Genomic DNA, 24,745 nt, shown 5'->3' with positions numbered 1-24,745 from the left:
AGAACCAAAATCAAAGGAAGATAAAGGGATAGATGATGAGAGATATTAAGGTAGTTAGTAGTGGGAAGATGAGAGGGTGAAAGGGAGGGGGAAAAGAGAGTAAAAATATAAGATATAGTAATAAACATCAAATTATTCAAGTCATGCTATATAATATAATAATGATATATTCTTATATACTATCTTTATAATGTAACAAGATGACATCTATTAAATCAAAGAAAAAAAATACCACTGCAAAAATACAAAACTAGATCACATCCATCTAAAGTGAAGTTCTAAAAAACATAAAAAAATCATCAACTTAAAAGTAAGGTTTGAAAACAACTTATGTTGATAATATGAGAGTGAATAATTCAATAACCTACAACAGGACGTTAATTATTCAATAATTGAAAATATACTTGCATTTTTTATAGTGTAATATGAGGCTAGCCATACCATATCAACCACATTATAGGATGTAAAAAATTTAAAAATATATATAAAAAAGAAGGAAAATAATTCTGGAACTTTTCAATTCACAATTATCAATAATAATTTGGGTAGGAACTCATAATCTCAACCAAAAAAAAAACCTTAGAAACTCATATGGTCTAGGCATATTTGATAACTGAAAAGGATATGCATCTCAAAATTTAGGACGGTCATGTTCAATTTAGGCCAAGTATATAGGTTCATTACTTCAGTTCAACACATCACAATGATAACATAAACAACAATTGTAATTGACAATTAACAATGGTATACTTAGGATTCCCAAGCATTAGTGGTATACTTATTCCTTACTCCGATATGGTCTAGGCATATTTGATAACTGAAAAGGATGTGCATCTCAAAATTTTGGACGGTCATGTTCAATTTAGGCCAAGTATATAGGTTCATTACTTCAGTTCAACACATCACAATGATAACATAAACAACAATTGTAATTGACAATTAACAGTGGTATACCTAGGATTCCCAAGCATTAGTGGTATACTTATTCCTTACTCCTATATCTACATTAGATTGGCTGAAATCACAAACATGAATTCTATGATGTGGCTTGATGCAAATGAGTTGCAAACAAATATTAATGATAAATAAGGGGAAAAAAAAAACTTTTGATACATTGAACCATGATCACAAAGGATTGGGAGTGGACCATGATTTCTCTAGCACAACAAATCCATAGGAGTCACATAATAGGAAATCAAGACCACCAAAAAATGAAAAAAAAAAAATTTTTTGAGAGAAATAACATTTTGTGTGTGAGAAAACTATACACAAAATGTGAGAGAGAATTGGAAATTTATAATAAGAAGATGAGAATAAGAAGAGCCAAAAATAAAGGAAGATAAATGGATAGAGGAAGAAAGATATTAAGGTACTTAGTAGTGGGAAGATGAAAGGGTAAAAGGGAGGGGAAAAGGTTTGAGAATGTGTAACAATAAGTTAAGAAAATTAATAAAAAAGAAAAGGAGTTAAAAGAGAGAGAGAGAGAGAGAGAGAGAAGTTGGAAGTAAGTGGATGATGTGGCTGCTGATGTGTCTTAACAGAAGCGTAACAACAATAAATGCTACGCTTCAGCTTTTAGATATATATAGATTGAAGCTTTTAGATATAAATAGATTAAGGTAGGAAATAATGAATTCAAAATGACAATGCTTGAAAATTTATCATCACATAAACAAAAGCCGACACAAACAAAGGCATTTTACAAGACACTACACCAAACGTTACACAAAAACAAAAATACGCAGTTTACTTTGACATTGGCTCCTCTCTGATGAATCTCTGCTAACAAAACAATCAATCCCATTCTCTCTCTCTCTTTCTTTCAATTGCTCTCTTTCTTATCCTGTCTTTTGGCTTTTGCTTCTTTTTTCTAACCCCAATTCTACACAAACTTTCAGTAACAGTCCCATCGGCCTTTTCCCTCCTTAACCCACAATTAATTTCATTATCTCTTCAATTCTATACTGTATGAGTCTTTCTGTTACAGCCCCAATGAGAATTCCACTCTTTTCATGGCTTTTCTTCATACCCATTTGCTCCATTTTTCTGACCTTCAGTAGCCATGTGGTGTCTAGCCATTGTCTTGACGATCAGAAATCTGTGTTGCTCCAATTCAAGAGCAGCCTCAAATTCAATACCACTTTGTCCACAAAACTTGTGCACTGGAATGTAGCTCGTGATTGCTGTTCTTGGGAAGGTGTAACCTGCAGCAATGAAAGCTTCAGCGAGGGACACGTTATTGGTCTCAATCTGAGAAACGAATCAATCTATGGTGAACTTGTCAATTCAAGTAGCCTTTTCAGTCTTCAGCATCTCCAGAACCTTAGTTTGGCTTATAACTACTTCAACAGTTCTCAGATTCCACCAGGGTTTGGCAATCTGATCAATTTGAGTTATTTAAACCTATCAAATGCTGGCTTCTCGGGACAGATTCCCATTGAAATTTCAAACTTGAAAAGGTTGGTTACCCTTGATTTGTCTACATCTCCTTTCTTGAGTGTTTCTATGCTGAAAATTGAGAACCTAGATTTAGCTATGCTAGTTCGGAATTTTTCGGAGCTAAAGGAACTTTATCTTGATGGTGTAAATATATCAGCTTCAGGGAATGAGTGGTGTCGGGCCTTATCATCTTCACTACCAAATTTAAGTGTGTTGAGCATGTCATATATATATCAGCTTCAGGGAATGAGTATTCCAATGTCGCTGTTTTCCCATCCATTAATTCGAAAGCTACAACTTTCAAACAACAAATTTTCTGGTGGACTCTAGGAATTTAACGTTTCTTCTTACCCATTGGATCACCTTGATTTGAGTAACAACAACTTGGAAGGGCCCTTACCTGCATCTGTCTTCAAGCTCCAAGGTCTTAACTTCCTTTCATTTTCTTTCAACAATTTTAGTGGCTCCTTCCAGCTTGATGGGATTTAGAAATTAAGGAATCTATCAGAACTTGATCTTTCTTACAACAACTTGTCAATCAATTATAATGGTACGGCTTCTCCCTTGCTCTTTCCATATTTTACCACATTTAAGTTGGCTTCTTGCAACCTTGGCAAATTCCCTGATTTCTTGAGAAACCAATCCACATTAAACAATCTAGACCTTTCACAGAATCAGAGTCATGGAGAGATACCCAACTGGATTTGGCAACTTAATAGGTAAGGTTGAATTTAATCAACCATCTTATTGGTTTTATTCCATGCCAAATTTGCTTGTACTTTAGCATTTAGTAACCCTGTATTTAGGTGGGTTTTGTTGTAAGGGTAGTGAGTGAGATAGAGTGTTGATTGCTCAAAAGTGTGCAAGAAAATAGAGACTCGCGGCTTGATCTCGCGGGTGACTCGCGGCTACAAGCCGCCGATGCAACACACGTGCCAAGCATGCCAGAAGGTGAACAGTCATGCTAGCTGTAGCACTATAGGACAAAATAGGACAACTGGACATACGGTTATCTTGCGACTGGATCTCGCGACTCAGTCAAGTCGCGAGGCCAAGCCGCGAGCCACCCCTGTTTTGAAAAACCTGATGTTTCACATTCTCCTCTCACCTTAGTATAAATACCCCTTATACACACATATGAAAGAGAGCTTCCAGAGAGAATTTTGAGAGAGAAACCCTAGAGTAAAACAAGATTGATTCATCTACAATCTATACATAAGAGTCTCTTCAAATTCCTCAACTCTCTTCCTCTCCATTGTCAAACCCTTGAGAGGCATTTTACCAAAACCTTGTTCTCACCATATTCATTACTGTGAGAGGGCTGTTTGGTGTTCTGGAAGTAGTTAGGAAGGAACCAATCTACATTGGTTGATGCTATGATCAAGTAGTGGAATCCGAAAAGCTAGAGAAGAAAAAGGTTCAATGCAACCTCATTAGAGCAAGAAGCTTGGAGGGCTTAGGTGCACTGGGTAGATTAGGCTTTGAGGGTCTATTGCTGTCCATGTATCCCAACTACATTTTCTAGTGGATTGTTTACTGCTTGGAGGGCGGCGGAGAGATTTTACGCCGAGAGCTTCGGTTTCCTCTTCGATAACACATCACGTGTTGTCTTTGTGTTTGCATCTTCCTTCCCTTTTATCTTTACCTTTTATTATCTACTGTGGGTTGTGATTTTAATTTGGCTTAGATAGTTTTCCAATTCTATATTATAGCTTTTGTTCATTTTCCGCACACTAGTTGTTTAACATAAAGCTTGAATTGGTTAATTTGTAAATTGGGGGTCTAAACGTTCAAGGGTGTTTTTATACACATATTTGAACTTTCAAATAGTCTTACGTACCTAAATTTATCGCATAACCACTTTTTGACTCTACAACAAGAGCCTTCACAGAATCTTCCTTCTCAATTAAGCGTCCTAGACCTTCACTCCAACAAACTCCAGGGGCAACTCCCACATCTCACACCACTAGTTACGTATTTGGACTTCTCAAAGAATAATTTCAGCTCTGTAATACCAACTAGCATTGGTATCTCCCTTAATTCCACAATTTTCTTGTCTCTTTCAAGCAATAAATTCCATGGGGATATACCTCAATCATTATACAGTGGTGCCTATCTTCGAGTTCTTGATCTATCAAATAATTCCTTGAGTGGCACCATTCCCCAGTGCTTCTACGCAATGAGTGAGTCCCTAGGGGTTCTGAATCTAAGGAGAAACAACCTATCTGGCCTAATATCTGACAAATTTCCAGGAAATTGTGGTTTACAAACTCTAAGTCTCAACGGCAACCTACTAGATGGAATGTTACCCAAGTCTTTGGCCAATTGCACAAATTTGGAGGTCTTGGACTTAGGGAACAACCATATTGAGGATGTTTTCCCATGTTACTTAAGGAAAATATCCAGGTTACGTGTCCTTGTTCTGCGATCGAACAATTTTCATGGGTCCATTGGTTGTGATGGGCCAAATTTCACCTGGCCTATGCTTCAGATTGTAGACTTAGCTTTAAACAGTCTTACTGGTCATTTTCCAAAAAAATCCTCTCCTACCTGGAAGGCAATGATGGCCAATGAAGGTGAGGTCATGTCAAAGCTCAATCACCTCCAATTTAGATTCCTACATTTTGGTCAGTTTTATTATCAAGACATGATAATAGTTACCACTAAAGGTCTACAGTTGGAGCTGGTGAGTATTTCGTCTATCTTTACCTCAATTGATGTTTCCTGCAACAAACTTGACGGGCCAATACCAGAAGAAGTAGCAGCATTAAAATCACTATATTCTCTGAACATATCACATAATGCTCTTTCTGGACAAATCCCACCATCTCTGGGAAACTTGACTCAGTTGAAATCGTTAGACTTGTCTAGCAAGAATCTCACTGGGGAGATCCCTATGCAACTTACAGATCTTACTTTCTTGGCAGTCCTAAACCTTTCGTTCAATAAATTGGTGGGGCGGATTCCCCAAGGCAAGCAATTTGCTACGTTTTCTGAAAATTCCTATGAAGGGAATAGAGGATTATGCGGAGACTCTTTGAATAAAACATGTGCAGCTGCCACAGGGCCAAGATCGCCACTTCCAACATTTGAAGAAACTCATTTTGTTAGGTTCTAAATGTTTAGAACAATTGGCAAATCGTGAACACAAACTTGTCTAGATATAGATCTTAGAGTTTATAGGTTTTATTAGACAATGCTCAAAGTGATTCAAGTCAAGATTCAAGAACATACAAGCTGCAGGAAGAAGATTTCATAATCTGTCTGGTTCGATCGATCAAAAGACAGGCTCGACCGATCGAAAGTCATATCTGCAGAATTTTAATTAAGCCTAAACAGCAGTTCAAGCCCATTTAGGATTAGGGTTTCTAATCTACTTCTCCCAGTATATAAAGGAAACCCTAAGCACGTTTTTATGTGGCTTTTCAGAGAGAAAAGAGTGTGCCTCTTTTGTATTTAGGGTTTTGTTCCTAAAAAGCTCTCTTATGTCTTCTATCGGTGCTATTCCTTGAAGAATCTCAAGATCTGGTATTGTAAAAGTTGCTACATTCTCTTGTCATCAAAGGTGTTGATGATATAAACCTTCAAGGGTGGTCTTGGAGTCACAAACAGGAGAGTTTGTGTTGTTAAACCTTTGAGTGGGATCTCAAAGTCACAAACGGGGGTGTTTGTGTTTTGCAAAGGCCAAAGAAAGAAGGAGTCCGTGGATTCGGAGCTTGCACGTGGTCGTGTCAATAAGTTCTACTGGTTGGTAGCAATAAGAAGTCGAGTGTGGGGGCTTGTAAGTCTTATTGTATGAACTTCTATTCTTTCTAGTGGATTTGCTTTTTACCTTGAGGATAGCTAGGTTAAATCCTCCCCAGGTTTTTTACTGGTTTGGTTTTCCTGGGTTATCATATCGTTGTGTTATTTATTTTTCCGCTGCTTTGCATGATATGATTGTTTGATTGTGATAACCTAGATTTGGAATTTGGACTAAGTAACAACTTGGCTAATTACCTAGGTTAATCTAATTGTGTTTTAAGGGGTCTAAAAACTAACAAGTGGTATTAGAGCGGGTAGCTCTTTTATTTTAGATCTTTTGATCTAAGAGCTGATCCTTGACCCCTGTTGTCATGGATAATTTGAAGTGTCTTTCTGATCATGTTTCTGCTCATGCTTCTGTTGATTTTATTGATGCCTGTGAAACTCTTCGTAAGGAATTATTGAAATCTATGAAAATTGCTAAGAAATTCAAGGAAGAGTTAAAATTGGCTAATCTTGAAAAAGAGGAATTGATTGTTAGATTAGATGAATCTAATAAAAAGAATGAATTTTTGAGAAATCAAATTTCCTCTCAAGATGAGAAGATGAAAAGCTTGGAACAAGAGTTAGATGAATCTAAAGCTAAAATTGAAAATTTGACTAATACCAAGCCTGCTGTTGATAACAGAAGTGTTTCTGTTTCTCTTAAGCCTAAAACTGAGAAAGTTTATATCCCTCCTTTCAAGAGAAATAATAAAGAAAAGGCTTATTTTGCTAGGTTAGACAAAGGTAAAAGTTCTGATGTAGACGCTGAAGTTTCAAAACCTAAGTCTAAACCTACTGTTAGAGAGCATAATAAATCTGTTTTTATGCCTTCTTGTCACCTTTGTGGTGTTGTTGGTCATATTAGACCAAATTGTTCTTTGTTGAGGCAAAAACCTAAATCTGAGACTAGATTTGCTGTTAGGAATACTGATGTTCCTAAATTTGTTCCTGTCTGTCACTTTTGTGGTGTCTATGGTCACATTCGTCCTAATTGTCATAAATTGAAATTTAAGCATTTAGTGTTTCAATCTAGGATATATGATGATATTTCTCCTGCCATAAGTCCATATAAATTGTTTCATATTATTTTGAAAATTTTGAGCTTGTTGGCTTGTGAAAGGAATTTGCAGGATTTCAATCTTTCTCAGAAAATTGGTGTAATCCCTCAAATTTACTCTGCTTCACATGGATTTTCACCTACAAAGCCGAAGACTCGTGCTAGATGGGTGAGAAAAGATTCTCCAAGGTGAGTGTTGCTAACTTGTCCTTAATTTAATTCTTTCAATTAATTGTAGACATGTTTTGTTTTTGTTTTTTGTCGTGTTTTTTTTAGGTAGTTTTTTTATTTTAAAAAAAAAAATCCAAAAAAATTGAAAATTTTCAAAAATACAAAAATATTTTATTTTGAGTCTTGTTTTATTTTTCTTGAGGATTACATGAATTGTGATATCTCTCTTGATTTAGAACATGTTTGACATTGTGGAGAAACTTGAATAGTATGTGTTATATAAGTGCTAAGCTATTTATAATTTTGTATGAGTATGTACTAGTTTGTACATGTACTCATGGGTTAATTAAGAAATTGATATTTCTTGTTTGTGTACCCTCTATAGCTTAGTTAAGCACTGTCATGCATTGCATTTGCATTGTTCTTTTAGCATAATATGTGTTTTTTTGGTTTTGGTCATGTAGTTTTTAAAACCAAAAAGATTTTTGTGTTTTGTATTTCACATTTTGGATTTATAATCAAGGATTGACCATATTATTTTTACATAATAAGTTTATGTACCTTGTTTAGCTTTGATGAGCTTAGTTATTGCACTTGACTAGTTGAAGATTTGTAGTGCATGTTATGTGGGAAAGATGTGTATGGTTTTTTTATTACTATGTCTTAATCTTGAAGTCACATGTTTTTAAATGTTGGACTTGAACTTTTAGAGAAAGGCATAAATAACCATCTCACCACTGTTCACTAGCCAATCATGAACACCTTAGTGCATATCATAAGATTTTGTGCTCGAGAAAGTGTAGTACATGCGCAAAAAGAACATAAGGTGAAGCCTCGGTTAAAGTACTTAATTCTTAAAATCTAATTGGTGTGTACTATTAGGCTTGATGCCAAACTCACATAACTTAAAATTGGAATGTACATTATGAGGTATAAATACAAGAAACTTACATGATTGCAAGCTTATGATCTAGGAGATGTGGGAGTTATATGATGTAACTCTTTAGGTGATAGTCTCTTTTAAATTCTTTGTGATGAATTTTGTAGACTTTGTGATTGATTTCTATTCACATATCACCTCACATGTATCTCAAATTTTTGCTAGTTGCACATACTACACAAGTTACTCTTTGTTAAACTTGGTACATTATATTGTGTGTGATCTTGTTGTGGCCATCCAAGATTGAAAATTCCTTGATTTTGATGCAAAATATGTTTAAAGTTTGAGAATTGAGGACAATTTGATTGAAAAACTTTTAATCTCATACTCATGCATTTCATTCATGAAATATTGTGCTTTGAGGAGTTTCTGCATTAAATTGTTCTGTTTTTCAAAAAGTTGATTTTTCCATGCATCATTTATGTTTAGGATTCACATGTAATGCATTGATTGTTTTTGTATCCATCTTGCAGTTTTGCAGTCATATCTCTCATTGTTTTCACACATAACATGCATACACTTTGCTACATTGGGTACTCAACTTGATCAAAAAATTGATTGATTAATTTTTGAGCTATGTACTTTCTAGTATATGCATTTTTTATGTGTGAGCTGTAGAAATTTTTTTTCTAAGAGATGTGATGGATAGTCAATGTGCAAATATTTTCTCTACTCATGCAACCGTTTATGAGTCACATAGTGCCATGTTTGCATTTTATTGAAAGAGAAAATATTTTTTCTTCATGTGTATCCTTAACTTAGTTTTTTTTTTAAATTTGGTTTGTGTCTTTTTATTTATCCCCACTCCCTTTATTTTTCCCCAAAACTTGTTTTGTTTTTCCTATTTTTATAGGAGGAGAAATTTTTTTTAACCTTTGTGGTTCTTAGGGGGAGTTGTTGCTTTTCACAGGGGGAGTTGTCTCTATTTTCTCTTACTCTGTTGTGTATGTTTTCTGTCTTCCTTCTGATTAGGTAGTCTTTGTCAATACGTGACAAAAAGGGGGAGACATAGATGACCTGTTTGTTTTGTTTAGGGGGAGAATATAAAAAACTTTTTGATGTATCTAACTTAGGGGGAGAGTTAGTTTATTTTTTTATATTCTGTTTCATATTATTGTTTATATGTCTTTCTTTCCACACATGCGGTGATGTGTTTGTTGAGTGTTTCAGGAAAGACAGGTGCATTCTGATCAAGACCTTCTACCTCTTCTTGCAACTTCTAGGTTAGGAGTCTTAGATTGGGATTTGTGATGTAATTGGGCATTTTATTGTATTGGGTTGTTCTTGTATTTGAGCATTTCATTTTGTATGAAAGTTTTGTCACGAATTGCCAAAAGGGGAGTTTGTTAGGTTCTAAATGTTTAGAACAATTAGCAAATTGTGAACACAAACTTGTCTAGATATAGATCTTAGAGTCTATAGGTTTTATTAGACAATGCTCAAGGTGATTCAAGTCAAGATTCAAGAACATACAAGCTGCAGGAAGAAGATTTCATAATCTGTCTGGTTCGATCGATCAAAAGACAGGCTCGACTGATCGAAAGTCATATCTGCAGAATTTTAATTAAGCCCAAATAGCAGTTCAAGCCCATTTAGGATTAGGGTTTCTAATCTACTTCTCCCAGTATATAAAGGAAACCCTAAGCACGTTTTTATGTGGCTTTTTAGAGAGAAAAGAGTGTGCCTCTTTTGTATTTAGGGTTTTGTTCCTAAAAAGCTCTCTTATATCTTCTACCGGTGCTATTCCTTGAAGAGTCTCAAGATCCGGTATTGTAGAAGTTGCTATATTCTCTTGTCATCAAAGGTGTTGATGATATAAACCTTCAAGGGTGGTCTTGGAGTCACAAACAGGAGAGTTTGTGTTGCTAAACCTTTGAGTGGGATCTCAAAGTCACAAACAGGGGTGTTTGTGTTTTACAAAGGCCAAAGAAAGAAGGAGTCCGTGGATTCGGAGCTTGCACGTGGTCGTGTCAGTAAGTTCTACTGGTTGGTAGCAATAAGAAGTTAAGCATGGGGGCTTGTAAGTCTTATTGTATGAACTTCGATTCTTTCTAGTGGATTTGCTTTTCACCTTGAGGATAGCTAGGTTAAATCCTCCCCAGGTTTTTTACCGGTTTGGTTTTCCTTGGTTATCATATCATTGTGTTATTTATTTTTCAGCTACTTTGCATGATATGATTGTTTATTGTGATAACCTAGATTTGGAATTTGGACTAAGTAACAACTTGGCTAATTACCTAAGTTAATCTAATTGTGTTTTAAGGGGTCTAAAAACTAACACATTTGAATCCTGGGATTGTGATCGACTGGAATGTCGTAAGTGCAGAACTAGGATTTGTTTTTGGCTTAGGAATTGTCATTGGACCTCTTATGTTTAAAAGAGGTGGAGGATATGGTATTACAAGCACGTTGATGACATTCTTTTCAGCATCTTCCCTCAGCTGTATCTTGGAAAAGAATATCATCAAAGACGAGCATAGTAAGGAGCGAAGGCACTATTGATAGGTAGGAGTATATTTGTGTATGGAAAATTTAAAAAAAAAAGAAAGACAATTAATATGGAAAAATAAAATATTACTATAGATTCCATGATGAAGTAAATTATTATTTTTTCATGTCAAATTTATTTTTGGTAGTCTAAGAGCATTCACATCAGTTCTTCTAAATTTTCTGTCTATTTTACACGAAAAAAACTACTTTTTCTGTTTTACACATCCACTTTTATAAATCACCCACATCAGTTTATCTATTTTACACATTTATTTATTAAAATATTCATTATTTTACTAATTTTTATTATTCACTCCCTCACTGCCCCTCTTTCTCACAAACCCACAGCCACCATCACCACCACCATCACCACCCAGCCACCATCACCACCATCATCAGAAACCAAACAAAAATCAGATCAACCCACACATACCGATCAACCCACACGAAAAATCATTAGAAACCAAGGAAAAATCCGATCAACCCACACATACCAATCAACCCACACAAAAAATCAGATTCAACATCAGATCAACCAACACCAATCAACCCACACAAAGAAAAATCAACACCGATTAAACGCCATCGTCTCCACGCCTCCACACATACCCAGATCAACCCACAACCCAAATCAACCCAGACTAAGCAAACCCACACAAACCAAGACCAACCCACACCATAAACTCAAATTAAACCACCATCGAGACCTCCCCACGTCGCCGCCATCGATCATCGACCCAAACCCACACCGCCACCATCGAGACCACGCCACGCGCCGATCTCACCACGCTGTGACCCACAGCGCTGATCTCGCCACACTGTGAACTCCGGTGGCATGCTTTGAACGAGAGAGAGATGTGAGAGAGGGAGAGAGAACTGAGGATGAAAGGTTTTTGTGGGTTTTTTGTGAGAGAAAGAGAGATCGCAAAGAGGGAGGTGAGAGACAGTGGAGAGGAGAGAGAAAAAACTTTAAAAAACTAAATACATGGGCTATAGTGCCCGTGTAAATTTACACAGGTACTATAGCTTGTTGAAAAATTTGGACGATTTTACACATTTTTAAACGGACTGATGTGGAGTACTTTTTGGTTCAAAATGTGTAAAAGTAGCTGAAATGTGTATTTTACACATTTATACACAATTATCCAAGAGCTGATGTGAATGGATGTAGAAATATGTTCTTTCATAAGATGAAATATTTTCATATGTGAACATTTTCATGGACTTTTTTGGTAGTCCAAATTATTTATTTAAAATACTCAAAATCAACATAAAAAATGTGGGTTCCAGTTATGGTCTGATGATAAAGTTATATCATAAGCGGACCATAAGTTGAAACTCTCTCAAAATCACTAAATGAGAAAATGAGGATAGATAAAAACTAGAGCTGGGTTAACAACAAATAGAGGAAGTCCCTTAAATAGTAGTATAGATAAAAACTAGTGCTAGGTCAACAACTAGTAGTATATGGTATCCTATAAAAAAAAAAAAAAAAAAAAAAAAAAAAGTAGTATATGGTAATTCTAGATTTAATCTAATATTTTTTGTTGTTGTAATGGTTAGAATTTTTTTCGATGAAGTAATCACTAGAATTACAATAATACTTACTTATAGTGAAGCTCTCCTGTGTATTACACAGATTTACTTATTAAATGATGGTATTGATAATCATCATAAATTCATAATTATCAAATTTTATATTTAATAAAAAATAAAAATTATGTTTTTATTTTTTATTTTTGGTCATTGCAAGGTTAGTGACTAGTAACTATGAACAAAAATATATAAATATATATATATATATATATATATATATATATATATATATATTTGTAGGGAAAATAAAATGCAAATGACGCCGTAACTGTGAACCCTTCAGTTAACGCCTTTTACTTACGCCGTAATATTTGTCTTTGCAGACTCGAGTCTTTTTAGGCTCTTTGCTCTGTATTACGCTTTTAATCATCAGAAATATTATTCTGTTTCATCAAAAAAAAAAAAGAAAGATCTTTTGATCCTGCCTGAGAAATTAATAACACGATTCTGCATAATTGTATACAACATCTCTAGATTTCTCGAGAAGGCATAACCATCTGCACTTTACACCCTTGGAATGGGGTGCTGGAAAAAAAAAAGAGACTAGAAATATTAATTGTTTATTTATATTTGTTCTTCTACATAATAAAAGATGATAATATGTATATTTTTTGGATTAGTAATCTTTGGCCTGGAAAAATTTGACAATATAATAGGTACATTAACCGAGCCCCAAAATCTTGGAGTGGAGAGATTCGAGAGAATGAGTAGTTACCATCAGAGACAAGAGGTGGACGCAATCATCAGAGACACCATTGACAAGGTTCTCGACTTCTCGTGCTCTGCTTTGGCCGCGCTTCAGATCCCATCTGCCTCCAACTTGATGACGTTGTATGCCACTGTCCCTCCTCTCTCTCTCTTTTTGAGTTTTTATTGTTCTAGAAATTTTGAAGCATGTGAACTCAATTTGTTTTTGTCTACACAGCTTTCTAAATCACCTCGTGAGGTGTCCAAATTTGCAAGTGTAGCACTTGTAGATATTGATTCCGATGAAATTCAAGTTTATGTCAAATATTTTGACATTACTTTCATACCTTCAACAGTTTTCTTCTTCAATGCTCATCACATGAAGATGGATTCCGGGTATGTATGAACACTGTTTTTTTGTTGTTTGTTTATCATGTTATTCTAGCAGTAGAGCTGTATGTCTCAAAAGCCCTTTCTAATATTGCCAAGTTTGAACTATAATTGTGAGTTCTTGTATTTAATGTGTGATTCTTTAAAAAAAATTATGAGTGGTGCCTTTATCAAGTAACTTCCCCATACTGAACAAATTTAAATACACATAAAATGAAGTCAAATAAAAATAAAGGAAAAAAATTGCCTTTTCAATTTTGTTTGTGGGCCTGCCTTTCTTTGCTTAGACCTATAAGTTTCTTGTTAAACATGATGATTGGACCTATGGAAGTCAAATGGAACAATAAATTAGTTTTCTTGTACTTGAATCTTAAACAAAGTTTGCACCAATATCTCTTTTTCATTGGCCTTTCACAGACTTATTACAATTATAGTCACATTGTATTTTACGTTTGCGAGAGGTGAACTGTGTAGGTGGCACATTGTATTTTACGTATGCAAGAGGTGAAATGCGTAGGTGGTATAATGCTTTGACTGTGATCATACATTGCAAACATTTTATCATGCCCTTGAAAGAATGAGAATCTGTTTCTAAACAAAAAAAATTTAGCTGAATCTCTTGTATTTTGAAACTGATGTCATGCGACTATGAATTTAGGGACTTAAAATTTCAGATTCCAGTGTCATTTCTTAGTTTTTGGTTGACAGGACTGCAGATCACACTAAATGGGTAGGTGCTTTTCACAGAAAGCAGGATTTCATTGATGTGGTAGAAGTAAGCAACTTGTAGCTCCTTAGAAACTGAATGGAGTTAAGGCTCAGTAATGTTAATTGTTAGTCTTGCCATTGGAATTTAAATTCATTTTCGTTTATATACTTTTGTGAAAATAGTCTGCCTTGATACTCAAACAATTATAAGTTGCTTCCAATCACCATTAGCACATGCATAAATGTAAATACATCATCGGCTTTGTTGTGATTTACTTACCTAGTAGTGACATCAATATCCAGAAGACTTCTATTTGCACTAGTCCTTTGTAGTGTTAATTGCAAGACTAAGTCCTCTAAAATGAATCAAGATTTTGCAAAATAGTTTATTTACTATAATTTCTTTTGAGCAGTAGAGGTTGAGTACTTGAAAATTTAAACTACAGCTATGATTTTGTCAATGTTATCTTGGGCCATGAATCAATGTAGGAAAAGCTATCTCTTTCTTCTTCTTCTTCTTCTTTTTTTTCTCTCCAAGGGAAAGACTCTCTTAAAAAGAAGTGGGAATGTGGAAACTTTCTCTTCAGCAGTAGATATTAGATACTAAAAATTTTCAAATACCAAAATTGGAGCTGTTTTAGGTGCTAAATTAATATGGGAAAACTTCATTGAATGAATTGATGAGCAAGCATCAGCCTTAGCAGTTAATATTTGTTGTGGCATTGGCATGTGGCCTACATCGTAACTCTCAATAGAAATAATGGGTAATGGGACTGGAAGTACATTGCTGTATGGTTCAGTGGAAAGTCTGCTATAATCTTTCAGCAACTTTGCAGATTTAGTGGTAGCATTTCTTTCTTCACATCTTTGTTTAAAACTTTGTCACATAAACTAAGAGTTCCTCAGTTGTATGCTGAATCATATATTTTAATAAACTACTTAGCAAAAAATATATGATGGATGTAAGTAGGAATTGTGTCTATTGACTTTTACTTATCAAAAAAAAAACAAGGAATTGTGCGTATTGACTTTTCAGAGCGGATAATGTTTTAGGACACACAAAATGACGGATGAACAGTGTTGGAGGTAACGAGTAACTTTACTAGGACAACAAATGTTCTTCTGTTTAGTCAATGGAAAATCTGGGTCACCTTTAGGAAACATTGTGACACTTGTTCTTTATAAATTTTATTTTTCTTTAAACTTTTTTCATATTTGCTTCTTCCTTAATACACTCCTTGCTTGTACAACGGATAATATGTAAATTTTTTAATAACATTTGTCTTGTGAATGACCAATGCTTCTAGATGTTTTTAAAGTATGAATAATGGTTTTTCCCCTTAACATTCTTCTAGGCAATATATAGAGGGGCCATGAAAGGCAAGCTGATAGTGAGTTGTCCACTGCCACCAGAGCGAATGCCAAAGTATCAATTGTTATACAAGGATGTTTAAAAGGTGAATTAGCCTTACACGCTCGGCAATCAGACAATCATAAGCACGTTGCATATTGTCCTGTAAGGATATATCAATTAATTTTGTAAACTCATAATTGAGAGCAGAACTCACATCTGGCAGATTGTTAAAAGAGAATAGGAACTAGAGTTACTAAGACCCCATTTAGAGCATTGGCAGCTTTGTTGAAGTTGCTGTGAATCGAACAGAACAGAGAAGAACATCCAGCTGACCTACATAGATTAACTATATGGTGTACAACATCCAGTTGAAATTAGAGATACTTGATGAAGCTTTTCTACTATCCTATATTGTGTACACAGTGACTTAAAGAATACCAAGTTCATATGGTCCTCTTTCCACAGAGTTGTAATCTGTAGGGAAGTTCTTTGGTATGGATTTTATATTTTTAATGATGTTTACAACTCTTTCCTATTTTGATAATTCAATAGTTGCAAAAAAATATGTGAGAGAAGATTTGAACTCTGGATGTTTTTGTAGGAAACACCAAATAAAGTTAAGCGCTATTCATGGCATTCCCTTATCGTTGCCAACAATGGTGAATCTAACCAGGCGAGGGATACTTCATGATGCCGCATTTGACAAATGCAAGGGGGCCACTAGCCACTAAAACTAAGTGCTTCACCGGCCCTTCAAGGATGTCTTGTAGCTGCATCCATCTGGGAATTGCATTTGCTAAAGACAAAACTCCCAGAACCAACAAATTTTGTGAATAGATACATGAATTCTGAGAGCCAAGTCCATACTCAAATACCTTTTAATTAATAATTCTTTGCGGAAAGAAATCTTACGTCTGTGAAAGTAATATCATCCACTAAGTAGGAAGTAAGTGCCCGTGTGAGTGTATCATATTATGGTGTGATTATTCATCACAATCTATATGACATCAAGAGGTTGAAATGTAATATTTATTGTTGTAACACTTTTGTTAAGCCATATCAGCACAACATTTTAGTCCAATTTGGTCCATTTCTTTGTTTTTTGTTTGTTTGTTTGTTTGTTTTTGTTTTTGTTTTTGTTTTTGTTTTTTTTTTTTTTTTACCTATTTATTGGTTGAATCATATCTTCAGAATTATTACTAGCGATAATCTATCAAGTCTATAAATGTCCACCTTTTCTTTTGGACAAATTATGATTCGATCGAAATTTAAGTTGCCTAATTTTGGTTTGAAATTTGACATTTTACCCATCTAAGGTTGGCTCAATTAGAGATTCGTAACCTACCTCTATTAAAAATAGGACTAAATATGTAATTTTTCTCAACTTTTATGTCTCTCTCTTCTCAAAACAAAAAACACATACAAAAACAAGATAAAAAAGGGAGGTTTTTTTTTTCAATCTATATTTTGCTCACACAAAAATGTGAATACTCTCTCTCTCTCTCTCTCTCTCTCTCTCTCTCTCTCTCTATATATATATATATATATATATATTCTTTCTTTTAGTGGATGTTTAATTCTTTAAATTGATGAATTTTTATGTTTAACTCTACTTTAGGCTAATATGATTTGGTTATATCTTGATTTTTTATCTTTTTTAATTTTTTTTTTGTTTGTTACATATTATCCTATGGAATTACAGAATGATTTAATGTTATTCTATTACATAGTATAACTTAGATAATTTGGTGTTTGCAACTATACATTTTCTTTTGAAAATTCTTCTACTCATCTTCTTTTATATAATTTTGTTATTTGTCTCGCATTCTCTTCCAAACAAAGGTAATTGTTCTCTCTCTCTCTCTCTCTTTAATTATTTCTTGCAACTCTATTTTAGATTGATGAATTTTTTTTTTTTTTTTTTTTTTTTTTTTTGTTTTTTTTTTTTTGTGTCTCTACTTTTGGATGATACACTTTGGTGGTGTGTTTTTTGAGTTATTTATCATATGTACTCTCTATCCCTCTTATAGTTTTGGTTTAAGTTAATTTTTAGATATTTTAGAAGTGAGATGATTATGTATTTGAATGTCTCTATAAATTATTTGAGTAATATTAATTGTAAATTTGTGATAAGGTTTGATTATCATGATAATCTTCTTAAAAGAATGGGAAATTCAAATAATTAATTTTGGAACTTAAAAATTTTAGTTGTAGAAAAAAAAACCCTAACACACTATACAAAAGTTTGAATAATATTGGTCACTTGTAAAAAGAATAGTAATTCTATCTTTTATCTCAAAAAAAAAAAAAAAGAATAATATTAATCAAATGCATCTAAGTTTTTCAAAAAAAAAAAACTCATAATAATAGAATGATATTTGTAGAGATGGAGAGATGATAAATAATTTTAGAAATAATATCTCTAATACGTTTTAGAGAATAAGTCATACATTATACCACGTTATAAAATATTTATATATTCCCACGAATTGTGTGGGTTTGCAACTAGTTATACTATAAAAGCTGAATCGTAAAATTTGTTATTGTTATGCTCCTGTCGAGCTACATCAACATAACATTTCAATCTAGATCGGTCCACTTCAGTCCAGTTTGGTCCATTTCTTTGTATTTTAGTATTTTTTTTTTTTTTAATACTTGTTTATTGGTTGAAGCATATCTTCAGAAGTATTACTAGCGAATCATCTATCAAGTCTATAATTGCCCCCTTTTTTTCTTTGCAGATAATATTTGAGAAAATTTTGATGGATTTATTAGTTCTTCCACTTGGAATCATAATGCTCCTCTTTTTCATATATGGTCTTTTTTTTTTTTTTTCGATAAACATAACATAACATTGTATGAAAATGAGAAATCTATCTTGATATTACTTTCCAATGCCTCTCTTCTTCATTGTGAAGTGACTTAAAACTTAAAAAAAAAAAGAAAAAAAAAAACTTTTCAGTTAATGTGCGTGAATCATTTGCAAATCAATGTATCTTATCCAATATGGATATTAGTTTGTTTAGCGTAAGAGTAGACGAACCTAAGCCTCCGCTAATAAGATTCTAATGATAGAATAAAACCAATCCTAAGCCTTAGTTAATAAGTTTCCAACTCAAGTAATTGGGAAAAAATAGCCAAATAACACCTTTTTGTAAATTATGTTGAAATCTATTACTATTTCGAAAATATGTAAGTATCTACCACTTTTTAGGTACTCAAAAAAATTTTCCGCAAATTTGAAGTATATTTTTTCACAGAACTTGAGTTTTTGGAACTCAATTTCACAGCAAACTCGAGTTTTAAAAAGGTGTTAAATCTTTTCATATTTCTAAAACAGTGATAGATTACTAGTTTTATTGCTAAATATTGGTAATGGGACATTTTTGCCCAAGTAATTGTGCAGGCATGCAGAATTTTTAAGAATGATTTGTAAAATCAGTAGAAATAGCAACATTATTGTCTACGTAAGAGGCACCGTGTTCAATAAGAACTTTGTCTGAAATAAATTATGACTTACGAGGTTCAATTTTTCTCGAAGACCATTTATCATCATTGCTCCACTTGAAAAAGGTGCTACATTTTCTTACAAACCCATTCTACACTTCTGGTTGCCTAGTGGTTAAAAGGGCCATGTCAATGAGTCTTCACCATTTGTCTTTAATGTATGCTCACTTTTCCTCAGCTTCCTTGTCCTTGCGGGGTCAGGCCAACGCTTTGGTGAACAGCTATCATTGTTGCTCAAATTGAAGAACAACCTCAAATTTAACAGTACTTTGTCCACAAATCTTGTGCATTGGAGTGAAAGTATTGAATCTATTGATTGCTGTTTGCGGAAATTAAGGTGTAACCTGCAGCGAGGGACTTGTTGTTGGTGCCAACCTGGACAGCCAATTAGAGCACATAGGAAGGGAAATTGCTATAAAACACACACTATCAATTTACTACAAAAACGTTTACAAACTTGTAAATAAATTTAATTAGTGTCCTTCTAACATTACGATAAATAACAATTTAAACATCACCGTGCACTCTTGGTATGATGGTCACTTCCCAAGTCCAAGTTATTGTAGGGTGGGAGACAAAAGATGGGGTTCAAGTTTTCAAGAAGGAGTTTCATCAAACATATACACATTTAAATTAGGTTATAGTAGAATTCTATCTGGAAAAAAAAAAATCTAAATTACTTAATTGAAAATGATGATGCATTAATTTAAGAAAATTATGTAATAAAATTTGTAGTATGATTTGCATCACTCCCATAATTCTGCTCAACAGGTCCTTTTCATTCTTTTGAACTTTAGACCATGTCTATAGCTTTTCCAAAGAAGCGTATGAGTCGGACATGACTTTTGTAAGTCTTTCTCGTCAATAATCCATGCTTTATTTTGATGATATATCATTTGTTAAAGGAAAGTAGAACTCATGAAGTCTTACTACCAAGTTTTTCCTATGGACATTTAATCTACTTCTACCCCATGCCATGTCAAGTCTTGCAATGGTAGGATCGTGAAGGAACCGAACTGAGTCAAGCATTAAAAGATAAAAATGGGTATATTTAATTTATTTTGAACACAAGACGAGTTCAATATCAATATTAAGCTTATCACATGTTTAAGTTTGGTTCATTTTCTTGTTTAACAAGTTCGAACTTGTTTATAAGCTACTATTTTATTAACTTAATCTTTCTTTGTTATGGTAAACATCATGACTAAAATATTTTAATCCCTTCATAGATATATAATAATATTTAATAACAAAATTCTAGTTGAAATTATATTTTTGAGTTAATTAGAATGATTTTCATTTATAAACTTATAAAAATTAGATTCATCAACCTTGTACTATTTAAACAATATATTGATCAATAACAATCTTGCACATTTCATATTGTTTTGTCTTACCAATGCACACTCTTGGTGCGATGAGGGGCAAGGGTCAGGGTTCAAGTCTCTAAGAGAGAGTTTCACACACATGTACACTTAGATTAGGTTAGAGTAAAATTTCTATCTTGCACTTAAAAAAAAAAAAATGTTTTGTCTTTATTAACATTATAATGGCTAAATAATTAAATTAACAATTTTTAATGGTTTAAAGTTTATACTTTTAAACAAATGATGGAGTGACATTTTATGAATTGGCACGATGAAATATGATGGAAAAGATTGGAACTTTCTACCTAAATTTACATTTTAATGCACCATACAATAGCCCGTAAGTCACCCAAAAGAATGTTCCAAAGAAGAAAATCAATGAGATTGTGTAGTATATATAAATTTGAACAAGATTGTTGAGGCAAAAAAAAAAAAAAAAAAAAAAAAAAAAAAAAAAAAAAAAAAAAAACCTCTGAAGTATAGAAGAAAATCAAAGAGACTGTGTAAGTATATATAAATTTGAAAGAGATTGCTGAGGCATGACTCCATGTAGGATTCTCTACTATCATACTATACGCACTCCGCATTCTCACGTTGTGGTAGCAGTGGCAGAGTAGATTGGCCTTTCTTATTCTTTTTTATTATTATTTTTTTCTTTCTTTCTCTTTAATCCTAGAATTTTGCTGTGTGTGGACTCAGCTTTCAAATCTTTGGCCATTATAATATCGCTCACATAATCTTCCTGCCGAAAGTTATTTGTAAAATAGCAAGAGATCAAGCAAGGTAAAATCAGTAGAAATAGCAACATTGTTGTCTACGCAAGAGGCACCGTGTTCAATAAGAACTTTGTCTGAAAGAAATTATGACTTACGAGGTTCAATTTTTCTCGAAGACCATTTATCATCATTGCTCCACTTGAAAAAGGTGCTACATTTTCTTACAAACCCATTCTACACTTCTGGTTGCCTAGTGGTTAAAAGGGCCATGTCAATGAGTCTTCACCATTTGTCTTTAATGTATGCTGATCACTTTTCCTCAGCTTCCTTGTCCTTGCGGGGTCAGGCCAACGCTTTGGTGAACAGCTATCATTGTTGCTCAAATTGAAGAACAGCCTCAAATTTAACAGTACTTTGTCCACAAACCTCGTGCATTGGAGCGAAAGTATTGATTGCTGTTCGTGGAAATTAAGGTGTAACCTGCAGCAAGGGACATCTTTTTCGGTGTCGACCTGAACAGCCAATTAGAGCACATAGGAAGGGAAATTGCTAAAAAAAACACTATCAAGTTTGCACTACTCCTTAGGTAGAGCCCATAATTCTGCTCAAAATGTCCTTTTCATTCTTTTGAACTTTAGACCATGTAAAGAAGCGTATGAGTAAGGCATGACTTTTATAAGTCTTCCTACAAAGTTTTTCTTGTCAATGAGCGCCATGCTTTATTATGCTGATGACATATCATTTGTTAAAGGAAAGTAGAACTCATAGAGTCATGGGACAGGAATAAAGCTTTTTACCCGCGTTTTTTCGTCAATGCTTTTGGCATTATTGATGACTTTTATAAATCTTCTTACCAAGTTTTTCCCATGCTCATTTATTCTACCCATGCCATGGAGTCTCACAATGCTTTTATCCATTGATTATATATATATATACTTGTATTGATTCTTTATTGGATGTGGTGACTTCCATTAAAAATTAAAAAAAAAAAAAAAAAAGGGTAGGCATTCTCTCAGCTGCTTTTGGGGGTTTTTTTTTTTTTAACTTTTTGGATGTGCAATTAACAGAAAATAATAATACTTCAAGCAAAAACCAAAAACAGATGATGATGATTTTGAAACGATTTGCCTTTTTTTTTTTTGGGGTGCATTTAGCTGTATATTGATTGGATAATTGAGAACAGATGCTGGCTGATAAGCTGCAGCAAATTTCAGTTTTTCACTCAACTGCTGCAAGTCAGGGAAGAACATTGGCAACATCCCTGCCTTACAGGCAGGAAGATTGGGAAAACGTATTTTGTGGGACTAGTAGAAGGTTAGGGGATGGGAAGGATTTAAATTATTTTATTATGTGCATTATCCATTCATCTTAGATGCACCCATGCACAGATTTAAAACTTGAAATGGCAAGAGAAAATTATTGGTTATGTGTTAGTTCCTATATTCTAGGACTACATCTGATCCTATAATGATTGGTCTGAAGCTGTTGTGTTAAATTCTTGAGTCATGACTACTACTTGCTAAGTTCTGATTGCGTTCTCTTCATCCTTTGTGTCATTGAAAATTGCATAACTTCACTTTGTTCGACACAGACACAGTAACCTTTTTTCTTAGTCCGGAATAGAGTTCCTGTTTGTATGCACCATAATGCAACAAGTGAAAACCCTTTTCTTTTTTTTTCTTTTTTTGTTACTTGTTTATTGGTTGAAGCATATCTTCAGAAGTATTACTAACGATGCATTTATCAGGTCTATAACTGCCCTCTTTTTCTTTTTTTACAGATAATACTTAAGAAAATTTTGATGGATTTATCGGTTCTTCCACTTGGAATTATAATGCTCCTTTGTTTCATATATGGTCATTATTTTCAATAAACATTACACTGAATATGAAAATGAGAAATCTCTCTTGATACTACTTTCCAATGCCTCTCTTTTTCATTGTGAAGTGACTTGACAAAAAATAAAATAAAAACTTTGTTAATTAATGTATGTGAATCACTTGCAACCCAATGTATCTTATCCAATATGGATATTAGTTTGTTAAGCATAGGAGCAGACCAGCCTAATAAGCCAGATCTGTTAATAAAATTCTTACATAATGACTGAATAAAACCATCCTAAGCCTTAGTTAATAAGATTCCAACTCAAGTAATTGTGCAGGCATGCAGAATTTTTAAGAATACCGTGTTCAATAAGAACTTTGTCGGAAAGAAATCATGGAGTCCGATTTTTATCATCATTGCTACACTTGAAAAAAGGTGCTAAATATTCTTACAACCCATTCTACACTTGACACTTGAGAAACAGGTTAAAAGGGCCAATGTTTTGGTGAACAGCTATCATTGTTGCTCAAATGAAGAACAGCTTCAAATTCAACAGTACTCTGTCCACGAAACATGTGCATTGGAGTGAAAGTACTTATTGCTGTTCGTGGAAATTAAGGTGTAAACTGAGGCGAGGGACGTGTTGTTTGGTGTCAACCGGTACAGCCAATCAGAGCACATAGGAAGGGAAATTGCTATAAAAAGACACAACAAAAGAAATGAGGACTTATTGGAAGACATCATTAATTTGTTAAAGGAAAGTAGAACTCATAGATTCATGGGATAGGAATAAAGCTTTTTACCCGCATAGCTTTTTACCCGCATTTTCTCGTCAATGCTTTTTGGCATTATTGATGACTTTTATAAATCTTCCTTCCAAGTTTTTCCTGTGCTCATTTATTTATATATTCTTGTATTGATTATTGTCCGGTTCTCTATTGGTAAGATTGTGATGAAACCAAATTGAGTCGAACATTAAAAGATAAAAATTGGTTCATTTAATTTTTATGGAAATCTAAATTAAATGAAAATAGTGATACATTAATTTATAGAAATTATATAGTAAAATTTATAGTATTATATTTGCATCACTCCTTAGGCAGAGTCCATAATTCTTCTCAACAGGTCCTTTTCATTCTTTTGAACCATAGACCATGTCTATGGCTTTTCCAAAGGAGCGTATGAGTCGGACATGACTTTTATAAGACTAGTCTTAGGTCTTCCTACCAAGTCCTTCTCGTCAATGTGCTATGTTTTATTTAGGCTGATGACATATCATTTGTTAAGAGAAAGTAGCACTCATGGAATCATGACCTCGTGGGATCGTGTCTATAATCTTTTTTCCCCTCATTAATGCGTTTTTTAGTAAGACTTCTATAACTCTTCCAACCAAGTTTTATGTATGCCTATGGAGATTTATTATACACTTCTATTGATTCTCGTTTGGTTCTCTATTAATTAGTAAGATTGTGCAAAAACTGAACTGAGTCATTCTCAAAAAAAAAAAAAAAAAGAACTGAGTCAAGCATTACAAGATAAAAATTAGTTTATTTAATTTATTTTGAACACGAGCCGAGTTTAATCTCAATATTAAGCTAATCACATATTCAAGTTTGGTTCAATTTTTTTGTTCAACAAGTTCAAGCTTGTTTGTAAGCTATTTTTTTTTTTTTTTTAAACTTAATCTTTCTTTATATATGGTAAACACCA

The 24,745-nt window shown here is 33.7% G+C and overlaps 2 pseudogenes; both read left to right on the top strand.

The window, feature by feature from the left end:
• The first annotated feature begins 1,803 nt into the window (after positions 1-1,803).
• On the top strand, positions 1,804-10,898 carry LOC115951952 (annotated as a pseudogene).
• Positions 10,899-13,017: 2,119 nt separating this feature from the next.
• LOC115951379 lies at positions 13,018-16,103 on the top strand (annotated as a pseudogene).
• Positions 16,104-24,745: the final 8,642 nt, after the last annotated feature.

This window comes from Quercus lobata, chromosome 7, assembly GCF_001633185.2.
Source record: "Quercus lobata isolate SW786 chromosome 7, ValleyOak3.0 Primary Assembly, whole genome shotgun sequence".
NCBI lineage: Eukaryota > Viridiplantae > Streptophyta > Magnoliopsida > Fagales > Fagaceae > Quercus > Quercus lobata.
The sequence above is the reverse complement of the archived record's forward strand: the minus strand, read 5'-3'. Positions and strand labels throughout refer to the sequence as shown.